The sequence below is a fragment of the Bubalus bubalis genome, chromosome 3, assembly GCF_019923935.1.
Source record: "Bubalus bubalis isolate 160015118507 breed Murrah chromosome 3, NDDB_SH_1, whole genome shotgun sequence".
NCBI classification, from domain to species: Eukaryota; Metazoa; Chordata; class Mammalia; order Artiodactyla; family Bovidae; genus Bubalus; species Bubalus bubalis.
The window spans coordinates 90,110,439-90,131,185 of record NC_059159.1 but is presented as its reverse complement, the minus strand read 5'-3'; positions in this window follow the sequence as shown (position 1 = coordinate 90,131,185).

Here is a 20,747-nt window from a genome sequence, read left to right as displayed (position 1 = left end):
AGGAATAGACTACCCACTCCTGTATTCTTTGGCTTCCCTATTGGCTCAGATGGTAAAGAATCCAAGGAATGGCTACCCACTCCAGTATACTGGCCTGGAGAATTCTATGGACAGAGGAGCCTAGCAGGCTACAGTCCATGGGATCTCAAAGAGTCGGACATAACTGAGCGACTTTCACTTCATATTTCCAAACTGACAAGGAACACAGTAAAGGCAAGGCTTCAGAATTGTGGCTGGGAGAGAATGAGAATTCTCAGTGTGTGTGAAGCTTGTATCCAAGCCTCTGCATACAAGTCCAGCCACAAAAGAGGAGTCTGGGTTGGCTGGACATCCAACCTGAAGCCAGCTGGGATATAGACTCCCAAAGACCCAAAGGGATGGAAAAACTCCATGTAACTGAGAGCCCTGATCAAAAAGCCCAGGCAAGTATGGCTGATCTTTTTATTTGTTTCATTTTTAAAAATTGAAGTATAGTTCATTTAGTAGTAGTAGTAGTCGTCACTCAGTTGTGTCCAGCTGTTTGCAACCCCATGGACTGTAGTCTGCAAAGCTCTTCTGTCCATGGGATTCTCCAGGCAAAAATAGGGGCTCTTCCCAACGCAGGAATCAAACCCAGGTCTCCTGCACTGCAGGCAGATTCTTTACCGTCTGAGCCACCAGGGAAGACCTTGATTTAGCATAGTATTAGTTTCAGGTGTGCAGCAAAGTGATTCAGTCATGTATAAACTTTTCAGATTATTTTCCATTGTAGATTACTATGAGATATTAAATATAGTTCCCTGTGCTATACAGCAAATCGTTCTTGCTTTTCTATTTTATGTCTACTAGTTTGTATCTATTTATTTTGTATCTATTAATCCCATACTCCAAATTTATTCCTCCCTGGCCTTTCTGCTTTGGTAATTGTAAGTTTGTTTTCTGTGTCTGTGACTCTGTTTTGTATATAAATTCATTTGTATCGTTTTTTAGATTCCACATGTAAGAGGTATCATATAATATTTGTTTTTCTCTGACTTGCTTAACTTGTTATGATATTCTCTAGGTCCATCCATGTTGCTGCAAATGGAAATATTTTATTCTTTTTATGGCTGAGTATGATTCCATTGTGTGTGTATATATATGTATGTGTGTGTGTGTGTATGTGTGTATACATATATATATATACACACACATATACATGTTTATATATATATATATATATATATATATAATCACATCTTCTTAAGCTAATCTTCTATCAAGGGTCACTTGGGTTGTTTCCATGTCTTGACTATTACAAACAGTTCTGCTATGAACATTGGAGTGCATGTATCTTTTTGAATTAGAGTTTTCATCTTTTTCAGATAATATACACAGCACAGGGACTGCTGGATGATATGGTACCTCGATTTGTAGTTTTTTAAGGACCCTCCCTACTATTTCCCACAGTGGCTGCACCAATTTAAATTCCTACCAGCAGTGTAGTGGCACAGTGGTAAAGAATCTGCTTGACAAGGCAGGAGGCTCCAGAGATGCAGTTTCGATCCTTCGGTCAGGAAGATCTCCTGGAGAAGGAAATGGAAGCCCAATCCCACATTCTTGCCTGGGAAATCCCATGGACAGAAGAGCCTGGTGGGCTACAGTCTATGGGGTCGCAGAGAGTTGGACGCAACTGAGCGCACAAAACACTTCCCACAAACAACACTGTAGGAGGGTTCCCTTTTCTCTACATCCTTGCCAACATTTGTTGTTTTTAGACATTTTAATGATAGCCATTCTGACCGGTGTGAGGTTTCTCCTCATTGTATGTTTCTAAATTGAAGTATTGCTTGTTTACAATGCTGTGTTAGTTTCAGGTGTACAGCAAAGTGATTCACACACACACACACAAAGTGTGTGTGTGTGTGTGTGTGTGTGTGTGTATTTTTTTCAGATTCTTTTCCCTTATAGGTATTACAAAATACTGCATATATTTCCTTGTGCTCATTCTGGTTTTGATCTGCATTTCTCTAATAATTAGTGATGTGGCCATCTTTTCATGGGCCTGGTGGCCATCTGTATGTCTTCTTGGGAGACATGCGTATTTAAGTTTTCTGTTCATTTTTCAATTGTGTGGTTTGTTTCTTTGGAATTGAGTTGTATGAGCTGTTTGTGGTTGTTTAGTCACTAAGTCATGTCCAACTCTTTTGTGACCCCATGGACTGTAGCCTGCCAGGTTCCTTCTGTCCTTGGGAGATGCTAGGCAAGAATACTGGAATGGATTGCCATTTCCTTCTCCAGGGGATCTTCTGACCAAGGGATCAAACCCATATCTCCTGTATTGGCAGGCAGATTCTTTACCACGAAGCCACCAGGGAAGCCCTATGAGTTGTTTTTATATTTTGGAAATTAACCACTTGTCAGTTGCAAAGTTTACAAATATTTTCTCCCTGTGCATAGCTTGTCTTTCCATTTAGTTGGTGGTTTTCTTTGCTATGTAAAACTTTTAAGTTTTTTATTAGTTCTCACTTGTTTTGTTTATTTTCACTTTTATTTCTTTTGTACTGAGAGACTGATTTAAGAAAATATCGCTATACAATTTAGGTCAAAAATATTTTACATATGTTTTCTTAAAGGGGTTTTATGGTGTTATGTCTTATATCTAGGTCTTTAAACAATTTTGAGTTTATTTTCATATATGGTGTAAGGGAGTGTTTTAATTTCACTAAATTACATGTGTTGTCCAGCTTTCCCAACACCACTTACTGAAGAGAGACTGTCTTTTCTCCACTGCATATTTTTGCCCCTGTTCTCAAAGATTAACTGACTATAGGTGTGTGGGTTTACTTAAGAGCTCTCTATTCTGTTGCAGTGATCTGTGTGTCTTTTTTCTGTGCGGTGTGGCTGATGTTTTTGTGATGGTATTTAGGTGCATGCATGCTAAATCACTTCAGTCATGTTCCTTTGTGACCCCATGGACTGTAGCCCGCCAGGCTCCTCTGTCCATGGGATTCTCCAAGCAAGAATACTGAAGTGGGTTGCTGTGCCCTCCTCCAGGGGATCTTCCTGACCCAGGGATTAAACCCTTGTTTCTTATGTCTTCTGCATTGGCAGGCAGGTTCTTTACCATTAGCACCACCTGGGAAGCCCCTGGTATTTAGGTATCTGTCGTCTAATAATGCCATGGAACCTTCAGGCATGGGCTTTAGCCCTTGGAATAGTCAGTAGAAAACAATTTCTACATGCCTCTGAAGTCAGAGCCACAGGCATGAAGTTTGGCAGAACTTCTTTGGCTTCTAGGAGGGAAAGGGCAGCCTTCTTCTGGGTACTTATTGCAAATATTTGGGATGGCACTAGGACTCTGGGCAAAAACCAACACAGACTCTTTACCATTTGGATAAAGAGCTATTCTAGCTAACTCCATATGAGGAAGAATTCTACAGCCATAGCTGGGCCCAGGGCAAAGTAGAACTAACCTGAAAGTCACTACTCTAGCTTACTTCACTTATTTTCATTGTAAAGCAATATGACTGGAACCACAAAGAACTAGTTAAAGCCCAAAAGTGAGCATTACTGTATAAAACAAGTCCTGAAGACTGAAGTGAGCACTACTGTGTACAACTTTCTCGATTCCTGTGTTTACATACACATTCACGTGTATTTGCAGCAGACTTTGCTTAGATTTGAAAGATGAAGAATAGTCACCACAGAGATGTGAACAACTAAAACTGAACGTTTCTGTCATGAGCTCCAGTCTCCTACTACCATATCCCACTTCGTTTCCTTTTTCTTACTCGGTGTCAGCCCCCTAGTGATTTATAATTTTATTATGCAAAGTAGTGAGTTCCTCCTTCTCAGTTCTCTACCCTCGCTACCTAGTGGCACATACTTAAATCCTCCGGCTCCGTGTGCCAGCTGCTGACGTGGGCTGTCTGTCCTGTGTCTCAGTCTCCCAGCCCCACCCAGCATCTTCAAAAGGGAGGCAGCAATGTAGCCAGTCCTTTCTCACTAAGGCTGCCAGATTTAGCAAGCGAAGATCCAGGACATCCCGTTAAATCTGAATTTTAGTTAAACAACAATTAGTTTTTCAGTATATTGCATGCAACATGGTTACACTAAAATTTTATTTGTTGTTTATCTGAAATTCAAGTTTAACCAGGTGTCCTGTATTTTACCTGGTAACCTTGACTTGGGTCTTATCTGGTTCTCCACTGACATGAAATAAGTCAATATCTTTTAAAATTAGAACTAGTTTTCATTTGGGTTGAAATGATTTTTTTCCTTTCTTTTGTTAAATTTAGCAACTAGAACATTGCCTGGCATGCAGTAGGTGTTCAATAAATATTTGTGAGCAATTGACAGAGTAGCTCCCCTTTGACCTTGAGGCTGTTTAAAATGGTTAAGTGATTTGCCTTTTCAATGTTAGGTACTAGGGCAGTGGGGGGAGAAGGCAATGGCACCTCACTCCAGTACTCTTGCCTGGAAAATCCCATGAACGGAGGAGCCTGGTAGGCTGCAGTCCATGGGGTCGCTAAGAGTCAGACACGACAGCGACTTCACTTTCACTTTTCACTTTCATGTATTGGAGGAGGAAATGGCAACCCACTCCAATGTTCTTGCCTGGAGAATCCCAGGGACTGGGGAGCCTGGTGGGCTGCCGTCTATGGGGTCGCAGAGTCGGACACTACTGAAGTGACTTAGCAGTAGCAGGGCAGTGGGGTTGGGGCGAGGATAATACAAAACTACCACTCTCAATCTGATTATGAATTTATAATTTAGGATTAAGCCATTGCCATATTACGAAAAAGTTTTTGTCTGCTGGAAAAACTGTTGGCAGGAAAAGAAACTGGTTAAAGAAAAAACTTGGAATGAATTTAAATTTTTACTACTTAACATTTTTGGGGTAATGTTTTTACATTTTTTTGTTAAGATAAATACATTGGAACATCTTTGTCTTAATTTAGAATATGATTTATGGCTTTGTCAGAACTATTACATGAAGTATTTGATCCAGATTTTATTTCTCTTTGTGTCTTGTAACTGCCAGATAACTGCCATTCAATTAGTGTTGGAAGAAAGATGGAAGGAAGGAAGAGGATGCAATAATTAGTAGGGAAGAAAAAAAGAGAAAACTTAAATACTTAAAAAAATGATTTCTGTATTAAAAAGATCCAAAGAACCACTCAAGTTGCTCATTCCAGTGAATGCAAGTTCAGCAATTTAATTCAGGAAAATTTACTCTAACTCATCAAACATTTTTGGGTGTCCCTGATGTACAATAAACTGTTGGAAATTCTGAAATAGATGGGAATACCAGACCACCTGACCTGCCTCTTGAGAAATTTGTATGTAGGTCAGGAAGCAACAGTTAGAACTGGACATGGAACAACAGACTGGTTCCAAATAGGAAAAGGAGTACGTCAAGGCTGTATATTGTCACCCTGTTTATTTAACTTATATGCAGAGTACATCATGAGAAACGCTGGACTGGAAGAAACACAAGCTGGAATCAAGATTGCCAGGAGAAATATCAATAAGCTCAGATATGCAGATGACACCACCCTTATGGCAGAAAGTGAAGAGGAACTAAAAAGCCTCTTGATGAAAGTGAAAGTGGAGAGTGAAAAAGTTGGCTTAAAGCTCAGCATTCAGAAAACGAAGATCATGGCATCCAGTCCCATCACTTCATGGGAAATAGATGGGGAAACAGTGGAAACAGTGTCAGACTTTATTTTTCTGGGCTCCAAAATCACTGCAGATGGTGACTGCAGCCATGAAATTAAAAGACGCTTACTCCTTGGAAGGAAAGTTATGACCAACCTAGATAGCATATTCAAAAGCAGAGACATTACTTTGCCAACAAAGGTCCGTCTAGTTAAGGCTATGGTTTTTCCTGTGGTCATGTATGGATGTGAGAGTTGGACTGTGAAGAAGGCTGAGCGCTGAAGAATTGATGCTTTTGAACTGTGGTGTTGGAGAAGACTCTTGAGAGTCCCTTGGACTGCAAGATCCAACCAGTCCATTCTGAAGGAGATCAGCCCTGGGATTTCTTTGGAAGGAATTATGCTAAAGCTGAAACTCCAGTACTTTGGTCACCTCATGTGAAGAGTTGACTCATTGGATAAGACTCTGATGCTGGGAGGGATTGGGAGCAAGAGGAGAAGGGGACGACAGAGGATGAGATGGCTGGATGGCATCACTGACTCGATGGACGTGGGTCTCAGTGAACTCCGGGAGTTGGTGTTGGACAGGGAGGCCTGGCGTGCTGCGATTCACGGGGTCGCAAAGAGTCGGACACGACTGAGCGACTGATCTGATCTGATCTGATATACAAAGTCACTGTGCTAAGCAGTGTTAGATTAGATCAAAAGAAACTATTTTCCTTTAAAACATATACTACCTAGTGTTTATGGGGATATGAGAAGAGGGAAAAGTAGTAGTTAATAAGCTTAATTCAAGGTGAATCAAGGTAATAAGAAAGAGACAAAACAATTAATGAAGGATATTGTATCTAACTGCAGATATCAGGAGAGGATGTACCATTTTAACAAACTTAGAGTGGAGTCCAGACAATTCTAAGTTAAGAGCACAGCCTGAGCAGAGGTAGGAAAATCCAGGGTCTATTTGGGGAAAAGTAAATGCAGGCAACTTATATGGATATCAGAATGATAATCCTATAGATTTCTGTATCCCAAAGACTGATATTAGCAATTAGAAGGGGAAGCCAGATTAAAAGATAAATAGTTCAGCCATCCATTTTTGAATGAGGCAGAACAGACATACCAGCACACTACACACACACACACACACACACACACACACACACACAGTGTATATACATACTAACATGAACATATATAACTATGCAATATCTTTTAAAAGTATTTTTCCTCACTATCAAAAAATACCTAGCACAACAAGACTTTAATATCTCCATGCCACTTATATCTAAGAGTTCTGCTAAGCAGTCAAAGTTTGATTCACAGAGGAACTGTGCATTTGGGTTCTGGGAAGATCTTCCATGTGCTTTTTGTTAAATGATATGTCAGAATATCAAGAAAACTGAGTTACAGTGCTTAGCACTGGAATGCTGAATCCTAAGCTACATATGCCTCCCAGCTACAACTTCATGTTTTTTTAAAAGACTAATCCAGGCATTACATTATTGTCAGTGCCTCCCAAAATATTCCTTGCCAATTATTCTGCTTGTTTTCAAAGGTTCTCTTAGTACAGGTATTTCCTGTTTTATTTCAAAATTAATGATAAATGATAGGCTTTTGAAGGTTTAGAGAATGAACTGTGGTCCAAGAAACCTTTTTTTATTATTGGATAGGTACTGCCTAAATTGTTCCAACAGTTTCCCTTCTCTCAAGTTGAAAAGGTAATTATTTTTTTTTTCATTGTCATACATTCTTGAGGACTTAAAGAATATATTTTGAAAAGTTCATTTCCAGAATATATTTTTAAAGTGAGAACATCATGATACTCTTTTATAATGAGCAAAAGTTTCACTCTTACATTTATTCAGTTCTGAAGCATTGTCTCTATAATGGCAAACATCCTCCTACTTATCAATTTAATATGGATTATTGCTTTTTTTCTTTTTAATTGCCAACAAAACTTAAAAGAAGAGAAATATTTTTGAATGAACAAGTACCTATTTTAGGAAGACTCAGTTTCTTTCAACATCAACACTGCTAGTGATGGAATGGTCTCCAGAATGTTGGTTTCCTTTTATTTTTTCTTTTAAGGAAATGATAATATTTCAAGAAGTCATAAGATCAATTAAACAATCCAGCTTCCCATATTATCATCTACCCATGCAAAGACTGAAGGGCAAAGTATATTGTTGGGATTTATCACTATGAAAAAAAACACTTGCAATTCAAGTGCATCAATTCCAGTTTCATTCTATGTCTGGATTAATCATGAGGCAGACTTTTTCCTTTGGATCTTAAGGATATTTTGCGTTATCTCTAAAATAGTGCCTGGAACTCTCCATCTTCCAAAGCTCTGTGCCTGGCCAGGGCTGCCTCTAACTCAGAACAACATGCTCACAATCAAGATGCTCTTTCTGGCTGTGATTGAATGTGACTGGCACCACTTGCACACGTGGGCAGAGAACCAAAGCATCAGACCTGGCATTCTGGTCTTGTTCAAGGAGGATGAATACAGGGCAGGCTGAACTTCGACCGCCAACACCACCAAGGCTGCCTGGCCCTCCCCATGCCTTTGTTCTGCTCCTGAAGATTGTAGAGACCCCAACCTGATGGAGACCCTTTCTTTCCCTCCTGATCACTGTCACTGCCTCTGAGGTTTGGAAACTAACCTTATTTTGTAGCACTTTTTAATTTTATTTTTTAATAAAGTATATTTTATTGATTTATTTTTGGCTGCACCGGGTCTTCGTTGCTGCACGCGGGCTTTCTCTAGTTGTGGTGTGGGGGAGCTACTGTTTAGTTGCGGTGCACTGGCTTCTCATTGCAATGGCCTCTCTCGTTGCAGAGAACAAGCTCTAGGCACACCTGTTCAGTAGTTGCGGCACAGAAGCTTAGTGGCCCTGCGGCATATGGAATCTTCCCAGATCAGGGGTCGAACCTGTGTACTCTGCATTGGCAGGTGGATTCTTAACCACTGGACCACCAGGGAAGTGTCTGTAGCTCTTTTTAGACCACCAGTTCTATATTAGAATGGAAATATAGTTTGTGTGTGCACATAAATTTATACACCTACCTATAGGTATATTCTAAAAATAAATTTTAAAACATGAAACTAGTATTATTTTCAGAATTTCATTGTGATACCTTGCTCCTTTGGGCCATGATTAGAGATTTTAATCCTTTGGTGATATTGATGTCCTTACATTTATTAAATCTGTTGAATTGCTTGTCACAAGCAGCTAGTGGATTGGCAGTTAGGTTTACATGCTGAGAAGTAGGAGGAAAAGTAGTAACGATGAAAAAGACATTTGAGTGCTACTCTTGCCTCTGGCTGGTTTACTTTGGACATCATAAACCCTTTTTTTCAGGATCTAATATTTGAGAGTATGCTTGAAAAAACAGAGCTTCAGGAAAGCTAAGAATGACCTCTCTTCGGCTGATTCATTCTAACTTTAAAGAAATATGTCTTTACAGAACCTGGTGAGAGTTCAAAGTCTGCTTTTGTTTTTCCCATATTTCCTATTATAGAAGAGAAACACAACTGTAACCCTTGCATTTGTTTAATTCCTACTTTTATTCCAGTGGGGAAAGCACTGCATCCTTTTGCCAGGGAAGGAAATGTGATGGATAGTATCCTTTCTTTCTCACAATCACCTTGGTGTTCCTTCAGCCACACAGCTGTAGAAGTGGAGTCAAGGTTCTTGTCAGACAGGCTATCTCCTCTAACCTGACTTTAAGGAACATAGACGGGAACACAAGAATATTCTGTGATGTCAGGACCGTGTGGATCACAGCAGGAATAGACTTGGATTAGAACCTGAACAAGATATTTAACTGTTCAGAGTGTTACTACCTTTCCCCTGAATGGTGATGATAATGCCTGCCTTATGTTGTCTTCATTATGATTAAATAAAAATACAACTGTGAAACTACTCACTTTGTGTTAGCACATAGTAGGCACTCTGGCACTTTCCTCGGGTATGTTGGAATAATTAGCAAATTGGTCTTCTTGATCCTCAGGCTTTTTTTAACTTTTATGTATTTATTTTTGGCTGCACTGGTCCTCTTGCTGCGAGAGGACTTTCTCTAGTAGTGGCGGTGTGTGGGCTTCTCATTGTGCTGGCTTCTCTTGTTGAGGAGAACACGCTGTAGGGCAGGAGGGTTCCTAAAGGTTGCAGCACATGGGCTCAATAGTTGCGGCTCTTGGGCACTAGAGCATGGGCAGAGCTGCCTTGAGGCATGTGGGATCTTCCTGAACCAGGGATTGACCCTGTGTCCCCTGCACTGGCAGGCAGGTTCTTAACCACTGGACCACAAGGGAAGCCCCGTCAGGGCTCTTTCAAAATGTGAATTCGGTATTGTCGGATTGTCTCCTCAAGATCCTACTGCTAAATTACCTCAGACTCCATGATACGGTTTCCTTGCTACTTCCTAGATCCCCATCTTCTTTTTTAGTTGTTTTTTTTTTAAATTGGATTATACTTGCTTTACAATGTTGTGTTAATTTCTGCTGTACAATGGCGTGAACCAACAATATGTATATGTATATCCCTCCCTCTTGAGGCTCCCACCACGCCCCATCCCACTTGTCTCCATCATCACAGAGCTCTGAGTTCGCTGTGTTATATAGCAGCTTCCCTCTAGCTATCTATCGCTCCCCTGCAAACAGGTTTGTCAGTACCATTTTTCTAGATTCCATATATATGTGTTAGTATATGACATTTGTTTTATCTCTCTAACTTACTTCACTCTGTATGATAGACCCCAGGTCCATCCACATCACTACAAACAAACAACACAAGCAAAAAAAGGACAAGAGACCTAAATAGACGTCTTTCCACATATCCCCCACTTTTGAATTTGATAGATTTTTCAGAATCCTATCTTTCATTTATATCATACAACTCATGACCACAGCGTGTATCCCTTGGACCCTCTACTGACTTTCCTGCTTTTTTTTAAAGTGCTTCTCTGCCTTGGCAGCAGAAAGGCCACACAGTTCCCTGAATCAAGGTACCTACCCAGAGTCCTCTATATCTTCTCCAAACTGGCCCAAAACTGGGAACACTGGGAAGCTGTTTACAACAGATCTATTGTGTAAATACATCTATTTAAACAAACTGCTGATTCTGATTCAGTAGCACACAGAAAACAGACACAGTTAGGTGGACTAAATCACCTTCAACTCAAAGATATATGGAATAACCATTTTTTCTCTGCTTCACTTGGATGCCTTCTAAGGAACCCATTTCCTTCCAATTTACTTTTAGTTACAATGCACAATCATCATCCTCTTGTTCTGATGAAACCCTTTTGCTTTTCCCTAGAGCCACCAGTTCGCCAAATCATACTGTTCTCAGAAAACTTTCTCAGGACTTCCCTCGTGGTCCAGTGGCTAAGGCTCTGCATTTCCAATGCAGGGGGTCCAGGTTCGATCCGTGGTCAGGGAACTAGTTCCCATGTGCTGCAACTAAGACCTGGCTCAGCCAAAAATAAAAATAAGTATTAAAAAAAACCCAGCAATAAACAAAACAAAACAAGACTTTTTCTAGCCCTTGTGCTCCTGTCTCTTCTACCTCTTTTCTAAACTTGAGGGAACTGTCCACTCTCATCCCCTGTGAATGTCCTCAAGTTTTCTCTCCTTACCAGAAGGCCCCCTTGTATTCTTACCTCTGGACTTTCCTCAGTGCTCCCCTGACATGCTTGCTGGCCTGGGTTATTAGAGCAATGTCCTCTGCTGGTTCACCTCCAACTACACTCAGAGTCAAGTGGGAGCTGGTTGCTTGCCCGGACTCTAGCCCTGGCCTGACCCTTCTACCTCTTGGCAGGACTTGCTCCTAGGGTGTGGTGATAGAGGGCTCTGCTGTTGCCATCTCCACCACTGCCAGCTGGGGCCTGCCAGTGTTGCCATAGAATTGGGCTCCTAAGTTCTAATTCCACAGCCTTCTAGGGAAGGCTGTGGAAACACTGGCTTCTGGACTCAGGTTGGAGCTAGCCTATCCAGAAGGGTGGTTCTGCCTGACCAATGTACCCCTCCCTGACAGCCTGGGACAAAGCCTTTTCACCCAGGCTTGAAAACAGGGACTTACATTGGCTTTCTCTTCTCCTCCTTATATACCAGGCTTTTACCAATTCTGTTTAATGCCTTCTTTGAAATCTCTTTCTTTGTGTTGATTTTATGGGCAGTAAGTCACAGGAAATCAATAATATTAAATATATATAACTGTTGTTGTTGTTCAATCACTAAGTTGTGTTCAACTCTTTGTGACTCCATGGATTGTAGCACACCAGGCTTCCCTGTCCTTCTCTATCTCCCAGAGTTTGCTCAAATTCACATCCATTGAGTTGGCGATGCTACCTAACCATCTCATCCTGTGCTGCCACCTTCTCCTTTTGCCTTCAGCTTTCCCATCATCAGGGTTTTATACAATGAGTCAGCTCTTATACAAAGATGTTCAAAAATATTCTTCACTCAAGTCAGTATACAACCAAAAACTTCAATGAATTCTCATTGTTTAAAAACTTGAAATCACATTCAAAACTCATCACTATTCATTTCTGTCTTGGTCACATCTTTCTTATCATCACTGTTCCTTAGAAGAAATCATGACTTCCACCAATCAAATATCTTCATCGTTCATTTATTCAACCAACATTGACTGAATTCTATGCATGGTGCATTCTGTGGGCACCATTTACAAGACACACTGTAAACATTTCTGCTTCCTGATCTTGTTCAAATCTACCCCAGTTCTTGATTTGCCTTTCACACCTGGCTTCCGTCGCAGGCTTAGGTCCAGCCTCATTTCTTTTTTCAAAGCCATTTGGGCAGCTCCAGGTTTCTGACTTCCCCATCTTCTGTGACCTTTGTTTTCTCCAATATCATGTTACTCCTTCTCTTTTCCTTTACTTTGTCCATGTGTTTAAGTATACCAATATCTTCTTTACTTATGTGTCTCTCTAATGAGAGGAAAGGTTCCTTCAAGTCAATAGTCCTCAAATTTTGAACACCTCATCTGACAGCATCAGTATCACTTGGAAGCTTGATAGAAATGCAAATATTCAAACTGCACCCCAGACCTACTACTACTACTACTAAGTCACTTCAATCGTGTCCGACTCTGTGCGACCCCAGACCTACTGAATCAAAATTCTGGGTTTGGGGTCTAGCAGCCTGTGTTTTAACAAGACTTCCAAGGGAAACTGATGCTCCCTGAAATTCGAGACCCACAAGTCAGGTCATGGATTTGGGGATGAGGAAGGCTTCATGTACCAGTTTATTTTCCAAGAATACTTGCAAAATATTTGGGGCCCTTCTCTTTTGGATAGTGTATTTGAAAGCCTTTGGAAAACTCTATGCCTTCATTGCATACGCCTGTAATTGTTTATCTTTACCTTTCTCAAAAAGTACTTGAACCAAATAAAAGGTGATAAAATCGAAATTGAGAACAAAAGAAAGGAGGAAGGCAATAAATATTCTAACTACCAGAGTGGCTATTGTTCTCATAGCATCTCTGAGCTTGCTGGCAGCAAGGGGAAAAAAGGAAAGTAAAATGTCTTTCTTGTTCCATTTCTACCAGAGGAAGTCAAAATTCTACTTCTCTAACTTAAAAAAAAATGCCCACGTGGAAACTTCTAGAGGACTATAGAGTTTAAAAGATAAAATAGAAAGATTTTATAACATGCGGAGCAATGGTTCTCACATGACTGCTTTGTGTTTATTGTCACCATTATTCAAATTGTGCCAATGCTGAACATACAAGCTGAGGAGTTATAACTAAGCCTGTGACAGGAACTCAGTCATTTCCCATAATCTAGTGGCTGGAAGGGAGGAGTTCACTTTCCCCAGCAAGCCAACCAGCAAGAAAATAATGTGGAGTGTTGTCTCGGCGTGTGAGCCACTCTCAGTGGGCCCTGTAGGAGGCAGGAAGGGTGCGAGATGAGCAGGCCATTATCCGCAGGAAAGAGTAAACAGCCAGAGGAGGGCAACTCTGTCAGAGGTTCCTGGCCCTGGCTGCCGGGCCCCGAGGTCACTGAACCTAAACAAGGTGAGTTTGGACTGGAGCACAGGATTCCACATCAGGTAGTGGACTGAGGCCAAGCACAGTGAGACTGGAGCCAGAAGATGGGACATCTGCGAGATTTGACAAAATCTTCCAAAGTGCTGTCTGCTTCTAAGGACGGTTTACAAGAAATCAAGGGTTTCAATGTGAGGTGGTTGCTTTCATCTGGTGATAAGGACATATTAGTCTTTTCTGAAATTAGAAATTCAAATCAACAGCACTGCATACATTCAGCAGTGGTTTTTGTCTATGTATCTATTTGGCTGCACTGGGTCTTAGTTGTGGCACACAGGTTCAATTTTTGTTGCAGCATGAGGGGTCTTTGGTTGCAGCATGTGGGATCTAGTTCCCTGACCACGGACCAAACCCAGACCCCTTGCATTGGGGGAACACTAAATCTTAGCCACTAGGCCACCAGGGAAGTTGCTCAGGGGTGATTTTTAGATCAGACTGGGAGGGATTGGGGGCAGGAGGAGAAGGGGACGACAGAGGATGAGATGGGTGGATGGCATCACTGACTCGATGGAAGTGAGTCTGAGTGATCTCCAGGAGTTGGCGATGGACAGGGAGGCCTGGCGTGCTGCGATTCATGGGGTCGGCAAGAGTCAGACACAACTGAGCGACTGAACTGAACTGAACTGAACTGAAGCCCCCTATTGATAGGCTTCCCAGGTGGCGCTAGTGGTAAAGAATCCACCTGCTAATTCAGGAGACACAGGTTGAAGCCTGGTGGGTTACAGTCCATGGGGTCACAAAGAGTTGGATACAGTTGAGTGACACACACACACACACACACACACACACACGGCCCCCCTGTATCCACAATCTGGATCCTGTTTTCTTCAATTTGACAACGTTATGACACATGAATACCAGTTGGGGGAAGAGGGGTGCTTGGTTTCCAAGCACTGAACAACTCTTGACTATAGTATATTTTTCTGTCTATTGAAAGCAATCTTGCACAAGTAATTTTCCTGAAGACAGCACCACAATGCGTCTCCAAATGTTTAACAGAATAAAGAGGTGATGAAGAAGAGAGATTACATAATTTGGAGTCAGGATTCCAGACTCTGTCATTTACCAGCTGCATGACCTCATCAAATGTGATTATACCTAAAAGTACTTTGAAAACTGAAAATGCTGTGTACTTTAGTTGCTATTTCTTATACATGGTCAGGGAAATTAATCTCTTAAAATTTTTTTCAAATAAAATTGAGATAAGTGTTATGTGGGGGGAACTGTAAGTACATTTCCTAGAGTGTGTCAGATATTCACACTCTTGTTAACTCTGAACTTCAACTTACATGGTATTGTTGAGGGCCCGTTACCTGCCGGGGCTGGGCTAGGTTAACAACCACTTCACAAATGGGGATATTGTAAATACTAAATACTTTGTCCAATCTCACAGAAAGACTGGGTAGTTTTAGATAGCACTTCTATTAGAAGAGGAGAGAGAAATAATAATAATAATAACAACAACAATAGCAGCTGACTGCTGCTGCTGCTGCTGTTAAGTTGCTTCAGTTGTGTCCAACTCTATGCGACCCCATAGACGACAGCCCACAGCTGACTGAAACCCCAGCAATTCATCTAACATTTTACATGCACTATCTCTTTTAATCATCACAACAACCCCATGAGGTGAATAGTCACCCAGTTTTAAAGCTGTGGAAGCTGAGGTTCAGAGTCCTTGGAGGGATGTCCATAAGGAAATTCAGCTGGGACAGAAATCCATCTTTCCTCAAGACCTTGGTCTTCCCACTAGGTTCTACTGCCTCCCAGAGTAGAGCAGAGCTAAGAACCACCACATTTCTCACTTTTAAATCAATGAGTTCATCAATATCCAATTTCTGGAAAAAGCCCTTCCTAAAATTTATGCAGATTTAAGTCTTCACCAAAATTTAAGTACTAAAAAGATAGCAATCTATGCAGATATTCCTCTGGAAGTTTCTACAGTGGCTTAGGTTTATATTACTTTTTAAACAGAATCCAAAAACATGTCATGGTCCATGCAAAAAATCACTAGCTGCATTATTCCTTCCAAATTAGTATTATTTTTTCTACTATAAAAAATAATTTCAATTGATCATTCCTTTTCCTGATCCTTCTCTTAGTTTTTTAGAATGTTCTTTTTTTCAGACTTTAAACTTTTAAATTTGTATTGAAGTATAGCCAATTAACAATGTTGTGGTAGTTTCAGGTGAACAGCAAAGGGACTCAGTCATACATACACATGTATCCATTCTCTCCCAAACTCCCCTCCCATCCAGGCTGGCACATGACATTGGGTACAGTTCCATGTGCTATGCAATAGGTCCTTGTTGGTTATCCATTTTGAATATAGCAGTGTGTACATGACCTATTCATCTTCATAAAAACGGTCCAAGTGAGGAAAATAACAAAGGTGAGGAAAGGAAATGTTTTTGCTTTCTGGAGTGTAGTTGGCCTGATTCTGTGAAAAGAGTGTATAGAGGATTAAATATGTTCTCCCTCCCAAAATATGCTTGTTAATATCTATCGCCCATCAAGTCTAGCTAGTGATACATAATTTGTGAGGCCCAGTGCAAAATAAGATCTAAGGCACCTTGTTCAAAAATTATTCTGAATCTCAAGACAGCAATAGCAGAGCATAACGGACATGGAAATCCCTTCAAAGTGGGGATTCAAAGACTGCGTAAGTCATAAGCTCACGAATCCAGTCCTGTCTCTTGGTCGTGCTATAGCTCCAGGAACATGTCAGTGACAAACTTTGCTTGATGTAACTAAAGGTAAAGATCCCTGGTGAGCACAGGGTTGGAACATATCAGTGACAAACTTAGCTTGATGTAACTAAAGATAAATATTGGGTGAGCACAGGGTTGGCTCTCTTAGTGATGCCTATCTGGGAAGTCTGAGAAAGATTTTAGAGATTTTGTTATCAAATTCACTCAAGGCACACTGCCTGTGGTACAAGAGCTTGCATAGGTATATAATTACTATAAGTTATTTCCAAGTCATTCAAGTGTTTTATTTAAGTCAACAATCACATGGGATATTATCAAATGTAGATGTAATAAGGTAAAACAGTAGTTGATTTACAATGATATGTTAATTTCTGCTGTACAGCACAGTGAATCAGTTATACATATACATATGTGCACTCGTTTTTAGATTCTTTTCTCATATAGGTCATTACAGAGTACTGAGCTCCCTGTGTTATACAGTAGGTCCTTATTAGTTAGCTATTTTATATATAGTAGTGTGTGTATATCAATCGCAATCTCCCAATATATCCCTCCCCTCCACTTATCCACTAGTAACTGTAAGTTTATTTTCTACATCTGTATCTCTATTTCTGTCTTGTAAATAAGTTCATTTGTACCCCTTTTTTTATATTTCACATATGAACAATATCATATGATATTTGTCTTTCTCTGTCTGACTTACTTCACTTGGTATGACCATCTTTAGGTTCATCAGTGTTGCCGCAAATGACATTATTTCATTCTTTATGGCTGCATAATATTCCATTACACACACACACACACACACACACACACACCCCACATCTTCTTTATCCATTCCTCTGTTGATGGACATTTAGGTTGCTTCCATGCTATTGCAGGTAGTGCTGCAATGAACGTTGGGGTGCAAGTATCTTTTCAAAGTATGGTTTTCTCTGATGTAATATAAATTTTAAATGACATGGAAGTTCTTGTGAAGAAATAGAGATGCAAAAAAGGGGCAGAACTTAAGAACCTATATGTTAGGTTAAAAAAGAGAAGCAAGTTATGGGAAACTAAATTATATAGGACTAAAGGAAAATGAGAGTTATTTAAAGAGGGTCTGTTTGCATGGAATTCTTTCTGCCTGAACTCCCCACCTATTGTGATAAGGATATTTCTTTCTTCCTGGTACAGGGAGGGCATAGTTCACATGGGGATTTTATTTTCTTCTTTCAGCAGAAAAAAGACAGGTCAGAGTGCCTTTCATTTTATATATAATTTTAGCTAGTTAGTTGATTGTGCTGGGTCTTTGTTGCTGCACAGGCTTTTGTCTAGTTGCAGCAAGTGGAGCAAGTGGAGACTACTTTCTAGCTGCAGTGTATGGGTTTCTCATGGTGGTGGCTTCTTATTGTGGAGCACGGGCTCTAGGGTGTGCGGGCTTCAGTAGTCGCAACACGTGGGCTCAGTAGTTGCAGGCTTTAGAGCACAGGCTCAATGGTTGTGCTGCACAGGCTCAGCTGCTCTGTGGCATGTAGGATCCTCTGGGACCAGGGATCAAACCTGTGTCTCCTGCATTGGCAGGTGGCCTCTTCACCATTGAGCCACCTGGGAAGCCTCAGAGTGCCTTTCTTAACACCTGCTGTTTTCCAAATGCTTCTAACTCAAAATAATCCTGGTGGCATATTCTGCCGCCCTTCAGGGGAAAGGACATACTAAGACCTAATGAAAAGACACTGTGGTAAGTGCAACTGAGAAGCATGCGCATGGCACTGAAAGAGAGTAAACCCAGAATAAAAAAACCATGAGAATGTATGTGAGAAGGGATGTTATTTGGAAGTCTTTAGTTATCCCCCAAACAGCGTGGTGTAGGATGAGTACATGATGGCTAGGCTGGCAGAAGTTTTAACGGTGCAGGTGGTGCGTAAAAGCCATGTGCAAAGGTGAGAAAACGATGTGTTGGTGGTGTGAGCTTGGTACCACAAGCAGTCTATTGCTTTTAGAACCTAAATTGTCAGGCAGAGACTGAGGGGATTGATCTTGGAGAGGAAGCAGGGTTTGTTGGAGGTGTGGAGGTATAGAAGGGAGAGTTCTTAAACAAGGGAGAGTCCTGCTGAGATTCTCATTCTAGCGAGTTCACTTTGGCTGTGTTACTGGATGTGGGGTTGAGTAGGACTCAATGGGGGCTGGTCCCTCAATACAGGGAGATATGGTAAGATCACAAAGAAGATGGTATCGTTAGGAGGGAAACTAAGCAAGACTGAGCATGAGGAAAGGACAAAATGGAACTTGACTCCCAGATTTTAGCTTAGGTGACGAGGTTATTTTTGGTCCCACAAACTGGGTTAATGAATCCAGAAAAAGGAGCATGCATGTCTTGGTCAAAGTCTCCATAGGAAACAGGAATAATGCTCAGGCTGTGCAATTGGAAGAGAGTTTAATACCTAAGTTATTTACAAAGACAGTGGAAGGGTATAGAAACCATGAGGAGTATGGAGGATCCTCAGAAAATTAAAAATAGAATTTCCTTATGATCCAGTAATTCCACTTCTGAGAATGTACTCAAAGGAAATGAAAACACTAACTCAAAAAGTTATCAGCACCCCCACTATGTCTGTAGCAGCATTATTTACAACAGCCAAGACATGGGAACAACCTAAGTGTCCATCAGTGGATGAGTGGGTAAAGAAGTTGTGTTACGTATATATGCAATGGAACACTATTCAGCCATAAAAGAATGAGAAAACCCTGCCACTTGCAACAACATGGATGGATATGGAACACATCATGCTAAGTGAAATAAGTCAGACAGAGAAAGACAGAAATACTCACAAATAAGTATGATCTCACCTGTGAATCTAAAACAAACAAACAAAAAAACTCCCGCCAAACTCATAGAAATAGAGGTCAGATTTGTGGTTTCCAGAGGCAGGTTGGGGGAAGAGGAATCCGAGGAAGGTTGTTAAAAGGGTATAGACTTCCATTTATAAGATAAATACGTATTTGGAAGGTAATGTACAGCATGATATCTATAGTTAACACTGCTATCTGATAAAAGCACGAGAGTTGTTGAGAGAGGAAATTCTAAGAATTCTCAGGCAGGGGAAACATTTTTTTTTTTAATGCCCTTCTCTTTTTATTGTTTCTATGTGAGAGAATGGATGCTAACTAAACTTATTGTGGTAATCATTTCACAATATACCTAAGTCAAGCCATTATGCTGTACCTCTTAAACATATATTAATGTATGTCAATGATAATGCCATAAAACTAGAGAAAAAAAGAGAAAAAAGCTATGAAGAATAAGGCAGCCACTTGGGACTAGTAACAGCGGGGTAAAGGAAGGAAAACTGTTGTCAACCCTAGACTTAGAGGGAACGGCTACTGGAACCCCAGAGACAGGGAAGGGTGGAGAAGGCAGCTGGACAGCAACTCTGACCTCGGTCAAGGAACAGGGAAACCTGTTGCAGCCATGGCAGGGAGGGGAAGGGAGAGAACTACACACTGTGAGTAGCCCATTCCGGGCTTTCCTTCTGCTCTTCTGCTGGGATCTCTCATTGGCCAACCCCAAATATAAATGGAAGCAGAGGGCAAGAAGCTTGTTCTCTTAGAGCAAGAGTGAATCTGGAGGTGCAAAGAGAAATTATGTGGCTCCATGTTGGTGAAGAAGGTAGTGAATTCAGCTCTGAAAAGGGGGAGTTTGAGGTTTTGAGGGATGCCTGGATGGTAAACATGCAGCGTAATGACTAGGGAGAGAATGGGTTCTGGAGGCAGCCATCCGTATTTACGTCTGAGAGTCACCAATTAGGAAACATTACTAACCTTCCTTATGCTTCAGTTTCCTCATCTGTAAAAATAGAGAATCATCACACTACCTACCTCTTAGAACTGTTATGGATTCTAAGTGCATTAACAAATATAAATTATGTAGAATGATGTCTGGCACATAGAAGGCAGTAAATAAATATCTGCTGTTAATAACTATTAGCTATATGAAAATACCAAGCCAGCAGGTGAATATATGAATCTGAGGGTTGGAGAAGAAGAGAAATTACATTCACATAGTTTTGAGGGAAGTTATGATACTGAGGTCACCCAGGGAAAGTGTCTAGAGTAGCACTGTCCAATAGAAATAGATATAATGGAAACAGACTAGTTCCAAATAGGAAAAGGAGTATGTCAAGGCTGGCACCCCACTCCAGTACTCTTGCCTGGAAACTTCCCATGGACGGAGGAGCCTGGTAGGCTGCCGTCTATGGGGTCACACAGAGTCAGACAGGACTGAAGCGACTTAGCAGCAGCAGCAGCAGCAGCAAGGCTGTATATTGTCACCCTGCTTATTTAATTTATATGCAGAGTACATC